Genomic DNA, 15,558 nt, shown 5'->3' with positions numbered 1-15,558 from the left:
TGGGCACCGAGCGGGTGAAGCCATGGAGCTGGGGATCGCGCGGGTCAGACGGGAGTTGTAAAGCAAACCCAAAGGCGGGGGAATAGGGCAGGATGGAGTGTGGGCTCCCGGCCCGCGACGCGTGGTGCAGCCCGCGAGCTTTCTGTGCGTGAGCGCTGCGCTTGGGCCGACGTTCAGCCCGCTCCGAGGGTGGGCGCACGTTACGAAGTCGTTCGTTTTGGTGGCGGAGGAAACGCAGAACCGCTCCTCGTTGTTCTGCCCCCTGCGCTCATCACCCCACACGGCCCGTCCGCACTCCTTGCTTCAGTTTCCTGTTGGCTCTCCCCCACTTCTCCGTCCCACGTAACGGGGCGTTCCAGCTACAGTACACACCGCGCGGGCAGCTCCCTGGACCTTGGCACCCGCGCTGTGGGTGACACAGCCGCCCCATCTGCCCTGCCATGCCTTATATAGAGCGTGCCCTGCTCCCCAGTCCTGGTGTGCCCTGCTCGTTGCCTTGGGTGACCCATCACAAGGTCAGCTCTAATGGAGCGACAGACAAATCAGTGTCTAAGAGATAAAGTGAAGAAGATTTTGCTAGGTTCTGTTCTTAGAGAAAGTGGTTAAAAAAAAAAACTAGCCTCTTCATCCAGCTTTTCTTAGGTCGATGCTATCCATCTGAGAAATGAGTTGTGTTAGGCATCAGTCTCACAAGTGAAGCAACCGCTCCTTTATCTCTTAGCACAAGTTAAGGAATAACGCATAAAGAAATAAAATACGCTGCTGCGAAGTGGCTGCATGTTTGCTGAGTAAGGGAGAGAAATAGCTCCTTTCCATTTCTATCATTTGCAGTCAGGAACCGATGCCTAAAGCAAGACCCGCAGGGGGCCTGATTCAGATCCCACACCAGCTGAACACTGCAGGTCTCTGCTCCCTTCAGTGCTGTTACACTTGGAGCAATTAGGTTTGAGGTTAGAAACTCATTTTGAAGTCAAGTATCTGATTTTCTTGAGTAAAGGTGTTGGAATATTGCTCTATCATTAGGAGCACAGCCTGGGGAAAGACTGCTTTTGAAGTTAAGTCGTGTGCAGCAAGACTTGAGGAATGTTGTTGGTTTCAAGCTTTCGTTAATCTGTTTCTCATTGCTGCCTATACCTTCATTTTACTTTGGTTAAAACAAAGGTTGTGAGGATCGGTGGGGGTGAAGGGGCTGAGCAGCACACGTGGGGGTAAGGAGAGCAGTGGGTACTAGTTGTAGCTTCTGTTCATAAGGCAAGAACAGCCTCCAAACTAAAGCCACTGTAACACTCAGGTAGGTGTGAGGGAGAATGCAGTGTGGCAATGGAGGAACAGAGTGGAGCTTCAGGAATGAAGTAGAACGTGGTGGAAAAAAATGTAGATATCAAACAATTTGAGAGTGACAAAAGGAAAAATGAATGGAAGATAGTGGCCAACTATTAAAAAATACACAAATTTCTCCCTGATGCTAAGCATTTTATTATCATTATTTTTGCTTACCTTCAGGAAGGGGGACAAAAGCCAATTGTAGCTTTACTTGTGACATCGTGAAACTGGTTTTCCCGGGCTGCAGGAAAACGAAGACCTAGTTTCTCTTTAGCAGTATATTCTGTACTTCCCCAGCGCGAGCATCCTCCATGTCAGTGCCCGTGACTAATGCTCTGCCACTGCTGCCTGTTTTTCAGGATAGCAGTGAATCATCGCAGAGCCAGAGGAACCTACAGTGGGGCTGGCATGACACACAGCAGTGGATTGAAACCATCATTAGCTTCATCTTGTATTTTGGGCTCTCATTGCAGGGCTCCATAAGCTGAGGACACGCAGTGGGTTTTACCAAAACTTGTTCCACTCAGCAGGCACAGACTGGGGATGGGAAGACTGCTGTTCATTTTCAGATGCCACGTCTTTCACCATCAGCTTGGCACCGCTTCCCTCTATCTACAGTGAGCAAACAAGAGATTCTAAAGAACACATCTGCCCTTTTCCTTAAGGCTTCAGTAAAGATTACAGCTATTGTGAAGTTCAAACAATGCCACAAAAATTTTCTAGTGATGTAAATCAATAACCAATCCCCTAATATCTAGGTTGCCACATCCACACACATCAGAGTATCTTATTTCTGTTTGTTGAACCCAACTCTTATGGCATTTATGAATCATAGCAGAGATAGGAGCATATAATGTATGAATACACAGATGTCCGTGCTTCAAACACATGCAGATGAAAATGGCACTGTTAAAGCTTCCAGATAAGAGCCTGGGGATCAGGAATGTTTTATGGAAGAGAAGGCAGTGGTTACTTGGACTTATTCGCTGCCTCTAAAGAGAAGGCACTGTCATTACCAACTGCTTTAACTCTGGGGGATAAATGCAGTCCTGAGCAAAGAGAATGGAAAAAAAATAGCAAAGGATTTACCAGAAGTTTAAGGAGAACAACCCTAACTCTAGGAGATACAGTACTATAAGGGCTCCAGACTGAAAAACAAAAGCCTGTGCAACCAGGATGACAGAGTGCATACAGAGCACCTTTTCAGGTGAAAAGCAAAGCAATGAAACATGACCCCACATCCAGGCACCATGCATATCAACAGTAATAATAGGTTTAGTAGTTTGGAGGATATTATGCAGGACAGAACAATAGGTTTAGTAGCTTGGAGGATATTACTCAGGACAGAACTTGAGCTGCTTCTGCTGATCTTCTTCAGCGCTGTGGCTGCTTCGGCCTTGATGGTGGTCAGTTGTGCTGGTAGTTTTTGCCATATGCCCAACTCATACCCCAGTGACTGCTGCATGCCCACAGATAGGGATGGATTTTAAGTTGTGACAGACTTGACTTGGATATAAACTAGATCCATGCAGGGGGAAATAAAAGAAAAAGGAAATATAAAGTAATCCATTGATCCAAAAGATAGTTCTCACATCCGTTCCCATGTCCTGGTAGTTTACTGTCCTACAAAGAGAACCCTGCATTAGCTTTTTGGCTTTTGAATCTTGTACACAGAAGGAACCTGCTGCAATATGGCCTTTGTCAACTTCCCCTTCCATTCTCACTTGGAGCTGGGGGACAGTTTTGACCTAGTGGCAGGAGCTGGTCTCGATGGCTCTGGTCAATCTGCTGCTGTATCAGCTGAATACAGAACCTTCCCCTGAGCCCACTGCATCCCAAGCCAGGAGCTCATCCAAGTGCCAGGCTGTGAGCCAGGAACTGGATTGACTCACAGTGGTGCACCGTAAATCGCTGTACTTGGCTCCCCATGGCCTGGCCTTGCCGCCCAGGCGTGTGTTGACACCCAGGAGGGTATTCTGAGGAACTAGATGGATGTGCATGGCAGCAGCTTTGCAATGAGACTGCGACAAGAGATGGCAAGGCTCACATGGGTTGGACCGGGAACCTCAGCCTCAGCTACAAATGTCAGCACCTCATCCAGGCTGCTTCAGTGGCATGGTTTAGTTTCACTTTGGGCATAAAGAGAAGAAAAAATGGGCTTATGGCTAAAATTTTATTTTGACAAAGTAGATCTGAAGAAAGCTGAAGGAACTTACAGAAGCAGGTAGACTGAATGTTGAAATGTGGAAGACCCTCAGACAAAGGCAGAAAGAGTTCGGTAATTAGCAGCCTTAGCAGGGAAGGACAAGTGTTTAGGGAAGTAACCCCTGAATTCAGGCAGGGTATAAGAAGTACTAGGATGCTCATGCAGGATGGAAAGGAGAAACCTCCCTTCGGCACTTTGTTGTGCTTAAAATAAAACAAAAAAAAAGTACTGTACTTGAAGAAAAAGCAGTGTTCCTAAAGCTCCTGTACTTGTGTCAAGGGAGGTGAAAGAACAGGCACACCAAGCATTTACAAGCAGGGAATGTAAATATGTCCAAGTGGAGCAGGCACCACATGACTGGAAAACAGAACAGTGCTCGTATCTGAGGGATGAAAAATACAATGTAGTGTAGAAAACCAAAGACCTGTTAGCCTGACCTTGGTAACACAACAGTTTCTAGTATGTGCTTTGCTAGGAAAAATAACTTGGGATGTAATATAATTGAAACGCACATTAGACTTAGCAAAACAGTTCACTGCAAACTTCTTTGATAAATGAATTTTGTAGACAAGAGAATGTACAGTAGATTCTGTTTATCTAGGTGTCAGCAAAGTATTCTGTAGGGTGGTGCTTGGCAAGCTGTTAGCTGCGACATAGCCAGGAGCTGGTGAAGGGAAGATGTCTGAAGTGGATGAAGAGAAGCAAATCAGGGTGCATCAGCTGCGTACTGCTGTTTTGCAGTGCAGCTGTGTGGTTCCAGGGCATATAAGGGCAATATCTGCCTGATCAATGGGAGTTGAATTTTTAGTGGGTTACTGTGCAACAGCATAAACTGTCGGACTGTTTGCAGTTCCAAAGAAAAATGAAAGCACAGACAGAAGAGGGAAGAGCTGTTAGGATGAAGGGGGTGATAAAGAGCCTCCTTCCTGGAGGCTGCTGGATTGCTTAGTCTGACCATACGTAAACAAGGGAATAGACTGTTTTACATCACAGGGTTTACCCCAGTGTCTGGGGAGAAAGGGAGAGAAGGAAGCTGTTGTGTTCAAACTGAACTGGCACAAAAGTACGTGAACATTGTGTGGACAGAAAAGGCTTAGCCTGGAGATCAAAGAGAACATCCTGACCTGTAGAGAAGCTTTTGGTATCACATGCCCACTTCCCCATATGGAGAACCAGCAACAGAAAAGAACCCACTTTATTTTGATTTAACTGCAACAGAGGTCATGCAATGCCATTATGTCTGTTACTTATCTCTCCATCCAGTGCATCTGAAGAACAGAAAATTTCCATTTGAGGAGCACCACAGGGAAAAGCCCAAGTAGAGTTTCAGTCAGTTGGAGCCCAGCTCCAGAATTCCAAGAGATTCCTGGTGTCAGAAAAGCTTCATCAAATTGCAGTGATCAGGCTGGGACCTGACTTGCTCACAGCTGTGTCTTCACAGCAAGAACTGTCTGCATTGTTTGTCTGAGGCCTCAATATTAGGAACTCTTTTTCTGCTAAAGCCAAGACGCTGCTAGCAGAAGGATGACCACAAAGCCTCTGGCAGGGCCAAACTGAGTGTCCTGAAGTGCCTGACTGATGCGCTAACAAAATGGAGGCTGAGGTTTGTTGTTTTAGAGGTGGGAGGATGTGTGTTTGCTCCTCTGCTCAAAGCAAGAAATTAACCATTCAGCACATCAGAAGAAAGAGAGGTAAGCAACTATATTGATAAGAAGCTGCTCATTCACCAAATTCTTTCTCCTTCACTGTTTTTGTGGTGTGTGTGTGTGTGTGTGTGTGTCATGTTGCGTTTCACAGCTTGAATGCTTGAGCCTTGCTGTGAGCAAGGGAGCTAACAGGCACAATGCTGAATGCAAAGGAAAACAGAATATTTTTGTAGTATAAGCAAACATGAGTTGCATTTTCCTGAAGTTACTGAAAAGTCTGGTTGCTGTCTCCAAAGTGATCACCTAACAGGTCCTGATGTGGCAGATCATAACAAACAGGCTTTTGTAGTCACAAATACTGGCAGATTTTGCTTCCTATGTGGCCATGCTGGGAAATGTTTGGTGTTCATGTTCATCACATCTCTGTCTTGCATTCCTAGAGAGAAATCCTTCAGCAAACAGTTGAAAATCTTTGTCTCTATGTTGTAGTACCTCTGGTACCTCTGTATCAAGAACTGCTTTGGTACTGGAAAAATAACTGTAGACGTGTTGCATGTGAGACATTGCATTTGTTTTCCTGATATTAATTGGAGATGTTCTGTCTTAACAATAACTCAGTTTGTTTTGTTATTTTCTGCATTGTGTCCACCTTGGCTCATCTGTACCAGAATAAAATGCAGTTTTCTTCTTCCCTTGTTCTGATCATGTAAGTCCGCCACTTCCCTTGCTAAACCTTGCCATCATTACCCCAACAGACCCAAATATCTGTCCTTACTAACTACAGGTTCTCTTTCCAAAGAGAAAGAGCAGAACAGGCCAACGAACCCCACCATACTTAAAGCACAATGCTATTTACTTAGAACAAAATAGCATGGAAAGAAAAAAAAACACTTGTTAAGCCAATAGATGTCTTGCACATCTCCTGAGCGATGCCCGTCTTCCTTGTGATGCATTGTCAAATTCAGTAAGAAAGTTCTGCCAGCTTCTTAATTCAGTGAGAACATCTGTGCATCAGACTTTGTGTTGGGCCCCCAGAGACAAAGCTGTGTGCCAGGAGAGCAGGCACAGAGAGGAGGACTTCATGCGTGCTCTCAAGCTCCATAGAGACATTCTTATTCAGCCTGGAGTACAAGAGCCCAAGTAGCATGTGTTACCCAGCTGTCTGCCCAGCCCATCATGTCTGTGCTGTGGGCTAGTGGCTGGAACAGGCTTACCAGGGAGGTTGTGGAGACACTGTCCTTGGAGATGTTCAAGAAACATGTAGATGTGGTACTTAGGGATACAGTTTAGAGGGCAATCTTGGTGGAAGGAGGACGGTTGGACTAGGTGATCTTAGAGGTCTTTTCCAACCTTTTATGACTTTATGCATTTTCAGTAATGGATACCATCCTACTCTTGATCATGCTTAGGACCAAAATAGGAAAAGCATCTACCTGGACAGGGCTGTTGTGTGTTGGTTCTGAGCTCACCCAGGGTAATTCTGGTGATTTCTATGCTCTGTAACCTTGAGTTTTGGTGTAGCAGCATTTCAAATCTTGGTGATGACGCATCTGTTATGGGAATGTCATGACTCTCAAATACTTAGCAACTCTTAAAGGTGATGAGGATAAATAATTTCAAAATTAAGTCTCTTTCTGTTTGATGTAGGAGATAGAAAGCTTCCAAACCCACTGAAATGAGAGGTAAAGAAATGCAGCAGTAGTGAAATAGAGCAGGTAGGGTGTGTAGTGTCAAGTTGCGGCTGTGGTAGTAACAGAAGGCAGGTGGGAAGAATGACAGTGGCCAGGCCTTGGGAACTGCCTGCCTGGCAAAGGCCGTGCTGGCTATGAAGATCATCAGGGTGAGTCAGAGCAAGAGTATAAAGTGGGTTGAATTCCTTGTGGCTGCTGTATGCAAGGGGATGATTTGGGGAACGTGTTTGCAGGCACATACTGCAGCTGGGAGCCCTGGGCTGCTGTATCTTGCTGCTCATGACTCATGCCACCATCCATGGAAGGGCTGCCTGGGACTGCAGAGATGCAGCAGCTGGGCTTACCCTGATCCTCAGCTTCTGCCCTGGCTCTGTCACCAACATCGCATCTGGAAGCACCAACTCCTCCTTTTCCCAGCCAAAAGCAATAAGTGACTGTCCAGAGGTGTGTCCTTTGCATCCACTCCCTGTAATGACATTTAGGTACGTTTGGATGATGTTCTGGCAGTGCTGCTGTGTTGTGATCAAATGTCTAAACAATCAGGGTTCTTGTGGTACAGTTCAGCCTGTCCATTCATCACTTAGAGCTTCTCTGCTTCCAGCACAAACGTGGGGTGAGAAGGCTGCTGTCAGCCTGCAGGTCAAATGCCCTGTAAGGAGGAGTAGCTCCCCAGCTTTGGTGAGGTGCAGAGATGTTCCAGGTGGGCTTTCTTGCCAGGTGTGGGAAGTGTTGACTATGTATTTTTGTGCTTCTTGGTGCTAACTGTGAGGCCACAGGGAAGTGACTCTCATGGCATTTTGTGCTCTTCTATGCAGGAGACATGGTGACTTGAGGGACAGGTGCAGGACCACAGGCTAGCAGTGAGACTGGCTGCAAAGTAATGCAGGTTGGCAGTGCCAGTTCTTGGCTGGTTAAGATCACTTGTGAAGGTGTTCAATCCCCAAGATTGAATAGGAGTTCCTCAGCCTCTATTAGCCTATGGGCACCAGGAAATAAAGCTCTGCTCTGTCGGGATATGTGTCATGCTTTGCTTGTGGTTTAGTTTCTGTGGCCAAAGCCAGCACACAGCATTGACAGAACAAGATGTTTACTTTTGCCATGTTCTCACATCTGCTTGGGTAACCTCTCTGCACCTGTAGCTGCAGTGAACCCTGAACATCTTCCTGCGCTCGCTGCCCATGTCCTGATGTTGCATGTCTCTTGGTTGACTCTGGCCTGTCTATATTCCCTACAAGACTGTTCTGCCTGCTCCAGTTCCGCCACTGATCCCAACCTGGCTCCAACCTTTCCCAGCTCTGCTATGACATAATTCCGTTGCAGACTTCTGTCTTGAATTTGTATCTTGTTGTATCCTAGAGCCTGCTACATGCTGTGCTTTTTGGAACTGACCTGAGTACAAGCTAAACATAGCTATGCTGAATTCAACAGCTTCACCTATATATACCAAGTTTTCCTTGCGACTTCCACCACCAACAACCACTCGCCACTGTCAGCTCTCGGCAGCTCTTTGATGACTTGAGGTGCTGTGATATTTTCCCAATGCCAAATATCCTATCTAGTTATTTATGTTCGCATACTGACAGTGAAAAACCCACTAGATAAGAATGGAAGTGCAGTTGCTTTGGCTGGAGTAAAGATAGTGCAAACCTACAGTCTTGCCTCAGCTTGAAAATAAATGAGACTTCTTTGGGAAAGTGCAAAAGAGGAAGAACTGAGGTTGATGTGGCTTGCTTACTTTTTAGAAATAATCAACTTAAAATCAGTCAGCCTGTATCCCAGTACTTCACCTGCAGCACTCATTTGCCAGAGACACCCACCTGGTTGCAGCAGCACAGGGTAATATGTGGTGTGACCTGGAGCAATCTGGATCCAAATTTTACCAGGATACTTGGCTTGCTAATGGCCAGCGTGAGATCTGCCAGTGAGCTGTACAGTACGGACATTGGGGAATCTTGTCCTAGAGCTGTGTGTGCTCAGGTTGCTGGAGGCCGACTGCTGTGTCAGTGGAATATCAAAGTCATAACCCAAGTGACTGGTACATGATGTAATGATTAAACTGGAATGCTGTACACAAGCAGAAGCATCGTCACCAGCTGTTTACTAAGGCTGCTACTACCCATAGCCTGAGGTTACATAAGGCCCCGCCAGATTTTTGTGAGGCAAGAATGCTGCACTGGTGCCAGGACAACAGCTGACAAAGTCAGCCTTCTAACGATGTGTGAAACCCGTCTTGGTACAGTTTGCACTGCTGAGGAAAGACTGTTTTGTTATGTGTATGTATTAGACAGAAACCAGTCCCTTGACTCCTTCCCACCTGTAAGTAAACAAACTCTTACTCCCATAGCCCCCAGACCATTGTAACGAAGCTGTTGCAGAGCTGCTTGCTTTTCCAGTTTCTAATGAATACAGGATTGTTTTCTGCACACTGAGAGGTGCACTGCCCATTCGTACTTTTGTGGGGTATATGTGCATCCTGCTGTACTACACTGGGGGCTTTTCCTTACATCTTAGTCTTGCCTCTAGTAGAATTCCCATTTCAGGAGATCTATGTGGGTTGAGATAGGAAGGCTGCCGCCTCATCATCCTTTAAGAGGCTAACAACTCTCTAGAATAATCATTTTCTCCCTCTAATCTCAGAAGCTCTGGTCCCACTGCTGGTAGCAGCAATCTTGCACTGTCTGAGAGAGAGGAGAGAGAGCTGGATGGCAAGAAGCCAGCTGTGTGCTGCTCTGCAGGATCTGGCTGATGGAGGCCTTTTCCTGAAGTCAGGCCATGGAGGCTAACACCACTATCTTTAGCTTTATGCTAAATTCCACTGCTTCTAATAGGAACGTGCAGTCATAGTGCTGCCCAGTTGTAAACTGACCGTCTCCACGTGCAATCTTATGATCAGACCCCCTGATGTTTAACACAAGAAAATAAGGATCTTACCAAAGCAGAACTCGGTCACAACTGTTAGAGGTATTTCTGTGAAGACTGAATGCGCTTAGAATGCGTTTAAATTCCTTGATGCTGAGCTTAATCATGTGCTTAAGATTAAGCAGTTAGTGACTTTTTAATTTGAGTCTGTGCGTAACAGATGCCTTTGGAGTCAGAGGTATGAAGGATCTTCCTGAACCTGCCAGCACCTCTTTTTCTTATTCCTGGAGATGGCTGAGGTGATCAGACTGCTTTTCAGGGACTGTTTAATAACTCATCTCTCATTGAATTATTGGCCGCCTACTCCTGACCTGTCCCCAGTTCCATTACCTCCTGTGGAGCCTATAGCACAGGATCTCCTACTAGTGAGGCTGTGGACAGCTGTTCTCTTCTAGCTTCATGTGGAAAGTTTACCACTCAGTCTTCTTTTTCTCACTGCCCCTCCAGACCCAATTGCTGGCTTGTGTATCCATTTTTAGCTAAAATGAGCAGGGCACGCAAACTGCTATGCAACAGGTTGAGCTAACAGCTGATGGCACAGCAGTTCAGAGGGCACATCCGCCTCCAAGCATTCCTCTTTTCCTTTAGCTATCTCATTAAAATGGCTTTCCAAGTTTGCATTGCCATATCGTGCAAAGCAGTGCAGCAGAGCCTGTGGCTTTCTTAGCCCTTGGATTTCAGTGGGTGAGCAGACAGCTCTTTTCTTGTGAAGGGCTTGGCCACGGGTGAGTAAATTGTGAGTGGATACCTGTGTAGGCAGAATACATGCAAACACTGAGATTTTGCTGCATGGTGATGAAGTGTCCTGAAATAGCAACTGCAGGGGGATCTGTTCATCTAATGCAAAGCCTATCAGTTGCATTTCTTGCAGTCAAGCAATAGAAATAAAAGCAAGGAAGTCTAAGCCAAGAACTGTATCTCTTTTCTTCCTCCTGTTAAGTTACAATACAACAGAGCCAGGGTGACTTGGTGTGTGCTGAACATTCAGTTAATTCTGCCATGCCTCTTCTTTCAAACATCAGCAGGTGTGAGGTTTTTCTCATGCAATGATGGGTTCTGTCCCAAAAAGAGTCAAAACCAGACTCCAGCAGAACCTGGATGAGAAATAACTCTCTTGTCAATCTCCATCTGCTTTCCTGTAGCAGATTTTGCCCATTTTCCTTGAACTACTTTTGACTCCTCTTTAGACATATATGTGGCGCAGGAGAGTAATTAAAAAGGAATTACAAGGTGCTGTGCTGGTGGTAATGGAAGAAAGATGTCATCGTATGGGTGTGTAACAGCTAGCATGTTTTGCATATTGCTCATGCTACAGTGCGTGGTGAGGTGAGTGGAACCAGTCTCTGGGCAGAAGGGTCACTGTGGCATGCCATAGTATTGGTGAGATAGTTAGCAAAGGTTGCATCAGATTCCTGGGCACTGGCCGTAAAGAACACAAAGAAATCCTAAAATGGGAGAAATCCATGGGGGTGGGCCAGCTGGTGGCTGCACTGGCTCTTCCCCAGAAAAAATTTGGATCAAAACAGTTAGAAGCTGAATTCCTCAGATTTTCTGTGGTGTCCGCTGGTCACTTAGTGCACTGGATTTAATAACAAATAATATCAGAGTCTGTGACTAGACTAGTCAGAAAGCAGCCATAACTCATTCATTTCCAAGGACATTAAGCAGAACCATCACCCTCCCAGCAAGCTCTAATCTGTGTGTTGAGACATGATGTAGAAGAAAGATGCTGATAGCCAGGACACCTGAAATGATTTGATGCCTTCAGCAGATCCCTGTGGAATCATAATGTTGACCATGCTCTAATCTGTGCATTCTTCTTGCCTGAGCAGGCTCTGACATTGCATCAGTATCCTCTAGTAATGTGCAGAACTCTTTTTTTACTCTGGCTAATTGAGTGTAACTCATTGAGGCACATGAGTGCCTCACTCTGTCCCTCTCAGAGGTGGGTGAGTGAGTATCAGCCCCACTCCACACCTGGAAAGAGCAGTGGAGAGAAAGTAGCCAGGTCCAACTAAACCACTTGCTTCCCATACTCCATGTGCCAAGGCAAATCTTCAAGCGAACCTCTCAAGGGACACCACTCTGCTTATTTGGAAGATGACAGCATATTGTATATATGTTTGTGGTGCAGTAGGTAGGTCAAAGATATTTAGTGGTGGAGAGACAGAAGAAATTTTTCTTATGGAGCAAGAGAGATAAATTAAGCATTGGGATATACATTTTTTTTATTAGATATCATATTACTTGCTGGTTGCTAAGTACTGCACCAGGCAATGTATTGAGAAGCATGTGGGGGAGCAGACTCAGGCGCCAGTCATACTGCCAAGCAGAATAGCAGCAGTTGTGACACGGTGGCAACAGGCGTGTGATGGCCTGCTGAGTGCTGGCAGGACAGCCTGGGTAGTCCGATGGCAAGAGGGATGCTGGCCCTGTTTCAATGACTCAGTCTGGCTGCACTGGTGCCCTGGTTGGTATTTCCTTTCCTCTTTTCTAGAGAAAAGACAAGATAATTTGAAGCACAACGCCAGGACTTTGCCCTCTGGAGGGATTTCAGGGTTGCAGGTGAACTGGGCTCTTTGCAGTGCTGCTGGAAAGCAATTACATTCATGGTTCAGAGGAAGGGGAGAGGAGGAGGGAGACTCAGTGAACTGACAGCAGGAATAAGAAGGTAGCTCATTAGCACATCATCTTTCCTGCGCCCTTCTGTGTGGAAGCAGATCTCCATATGATGATATTCAGAGTCTGGCAGGAATGTCATCTTCAGCTAGCAGGAATTTCTCCACAAGGAAGGGCAAGTGGAAAAGTCTAGAGATCACAAGTGAGCTTCTCAATGGCCCAAGAGCACAAAGGTTCATCCTATGAAGTCTTTCTCAAATGTCACTATCAGCTGCTGACCTGGAATATGAAGAGGATGGATGGAAGTAATTAGATACTTATTTAAAAAGAACAAACAAACAAATGCCCACAGGACCTACAGCTCCATGGTGAAGTTCCTTAAGGAGAGCAAATCAAATGTTTTTGAAGCTTAAACAAGGCTTTTCAGCACTGCTTTCAGTTTGTGCTGTTGCAGTAACTCTGGTAAATCCCCCAGTGTTGACAGTGAGGTGGAGGACAGAGCAGAGAGGTGTTTGTCTTCAATGACAAGGCAGCCTGTGCTGACAGAGTGTCTCAAAGCTCTACCCCCCACTGTAGGCTGTAGTGGGTAACAAAGCCTGATGGAGGATGTGAGGCTAAATTCTGCATAGAGAGTGGCTGCAGAGCCTGAACAGAAGGTGCAGGGAAGAGAGAGGGAATAGATGCTTTACCCTGTGTTCCTGTGATCCTGATTCATACCCATGTAACTCTGTTGGAGTCGGTGCAAGTACACTAGTATGAAGTTGGCTGAGAAGTCAAAACTGAGCGCCCTGTCTCTTCACTGCTTGTTCTTCTGTTAGCACAAGCTTTCCTCGCACTCCAGAATGGGATCTGTCTGGGTGATAGGGAATGGCATGCTGGAACTGTCCAGCAATACGTAGAAAAGCAGAGAACCAGAGAAAGATATGAGCACTATGTGCACAGGTTAATGCAAAGGCAGTTTGGACCTATTCATCCAGTGCTAGAAAATTATAAATTGGGCTACTCTCTACCCTCAGGGCAATCACATTCTTGGGGCTAGAGCTAGTCCCTGGCTTCATGGGAGCTCCCAGGTTTCTGAAAGAGTAGAGTCTATTCCACATCTTACAGACCTGAGAGAAAGGATATGGTTTTTTGGTCTCATTGGAAATGCCCAAGTTGCCCCCCCCCCACCCTTGTCTATACTGTAACATGGGTTTTATGACACACCCTCCTGCTCTGGCTTCAGCCTAGCACCTCTCCCTGCAGGCAGCACTCTGCAACACCTTGGGTACATTCTCCATTGCAGTATGGACTTCTTATATATCAATCACTTGTGACCTTGCTGTTGCAGTCCAAGAGCTGTGCAAAGCTCTCTAAACATGTTGGTTTTTTCCTTTATTTGTTTTTAAAAGCACTTCAGGCAGGTACCTTTAATCTGTGATCAAGCAATGATGCATGTGTACTCCCAGTGTTACTAAGATATCCCTGTGGCCAAAAAACTTGCTTAGAATAACAATGCATGCTTGTGGCCATGCAGCACAGGGCATTTAACTGTCATCCCCCTTGCTCTATTCCCCATTAACCAGACTGCACAGGGGCAGTGCACTGCTGGGTTTGCAGTTCCAAGATACAGCACAGCTCTGCTCTGTTAAGGTGCCTCTTGTGGCCGGCGTTTTTCTGCCACTTAACCTGAGCCTGCACTGCCCCAGTGCTGTAGGCACGGGCTGTGACCAGTGTATAAACTACCAGCTCTATAGTGTTGCTCAGAGTTGTTTTTCTGGCTCCAGAAGAGCTCTGAGTGTGCATGCATGAAGCTTATGGATCTATTGCAAATACTTACTGTCCTTTCCCATTACTTTCCCTGCCCTCCAGCACAGATGAAGCCGTTTGGCATTCCAAGGATAAAATCTGTGTGTCATAGCTGGTACACAATGAAGAACTTCTTCAGCACCAGAACTCTCACTCACTCCCATGCGCTGCCAGTTTGGATTAGTATGGTATGATCTGTTTCTCTCCTGCCTGTTCCCAGAAATGAACTCCACAGTTACGTGTGGTGGGATAGCCTGTAATGCAGTTAATGAACAGAATGTGCCCTGCTACCATTGCCCACTCAGACTTCTGACAACACTACACAAATAGTATAGATATAAACCTTTATATTGCTCTGAAATCATTGGTACAGTCTTATTGCTGGATGCTTTAGTAGTAAAAGCATATATTTGTCATGTTTATTTAGGGTCAGCTTGGGAAATCGGCTTTCATTTCAACAGCTACAGCCACTTTGTCTTCATTCTGTAGTTCAGGATGACCAGGGTCTTTCCTGTGCTGTGGTTCAGATGCACCTGAGTATGCTGCATCAAAGAACAGTTCCTTCCTCAAATAGCTTTGAATATTTAGACAAGGCAGGCAGAAGGTGAAGTAACAGAGGTGCTTTTTGTTGTGGTGGCGGTGATTTTTGCTTTGTTTTGTCTGTGGTAGGTGAGATGTAAGACGATGAAGTGCCAGCCAGATGCCATGTGCTGGCATCCTGCTAAGCTTCAATCTGCTCAAGCTTCAGGCAGCAGCTTGGTCACTGAGCTGTTCTGAGCTTTCCCTCACACACTCTGAGCTTTGGCAGCACTGGGCTTGCAGGCTTTTTGCAGGTGGACACGCAAGCAAGAGTCACAGATGCATTTGTACACAGCAGATGAGAACTCACAAAGGCAAAAGCAGTCTTCCTCATCCTCCCACCTGCATAGCCAATCCAGAGCATCCCTTCCCCAACCATGTCATTACAGCATCTCTCTGATTTCCCAGACCAAACCCTCCACTGATGCGTCTTCTGTTCTATGGATGGTTGCCCTTCACCGTGCCTTCCAGACCACCACCTCTGCTTAGCAGTACACAGTCTGCCTTCTTTAATGCATTTTGTGCCTTAAAGCTGTCAATTACTGGCAGTACATACCCCATCACCTTCTACTCACAAAGTAATTAGGTGAGAGGGCCTTGCAAAGAGATCCTTGCGAGAGGAAAATGCAGAGCACAGGTGCAATGTCCAGCTGGCCTGGGGAGTGAATCATGAGGCACAGCGCTTGCCTTACTGAAGGGCCCTTACGTAGCGCTTCCCACATCCCTGTCCCCCAGGCCTTAAAAACCGCAGGGTGTTTGCTTTCCACCGCGCAGATCCTGTCCGGGG

Source organism: Meleagris gallopavo, chromosome 5 (assembly GCF_000146605.3).
Source record: "Meleagris gallopavo isolate NT-WF06-2002-E0010 breed Aviagen turkey brand Nicholas breeding stock chromosome 5, Turkey_5.1, whole genome shotgun sequence".
In the NCBI taxonomy this organism is placed as follows: domain Eukaryota; kingdom Metazoa; phylum Chordata; class Aves; order Galliformes; family Phasianidae; genus Meleagris; species Meleagris gallopavo.
The sequence above is the reverse complement of the archived record's forward strand: the minus strand, read 5'-3'. Positions refer to the sequence as shown.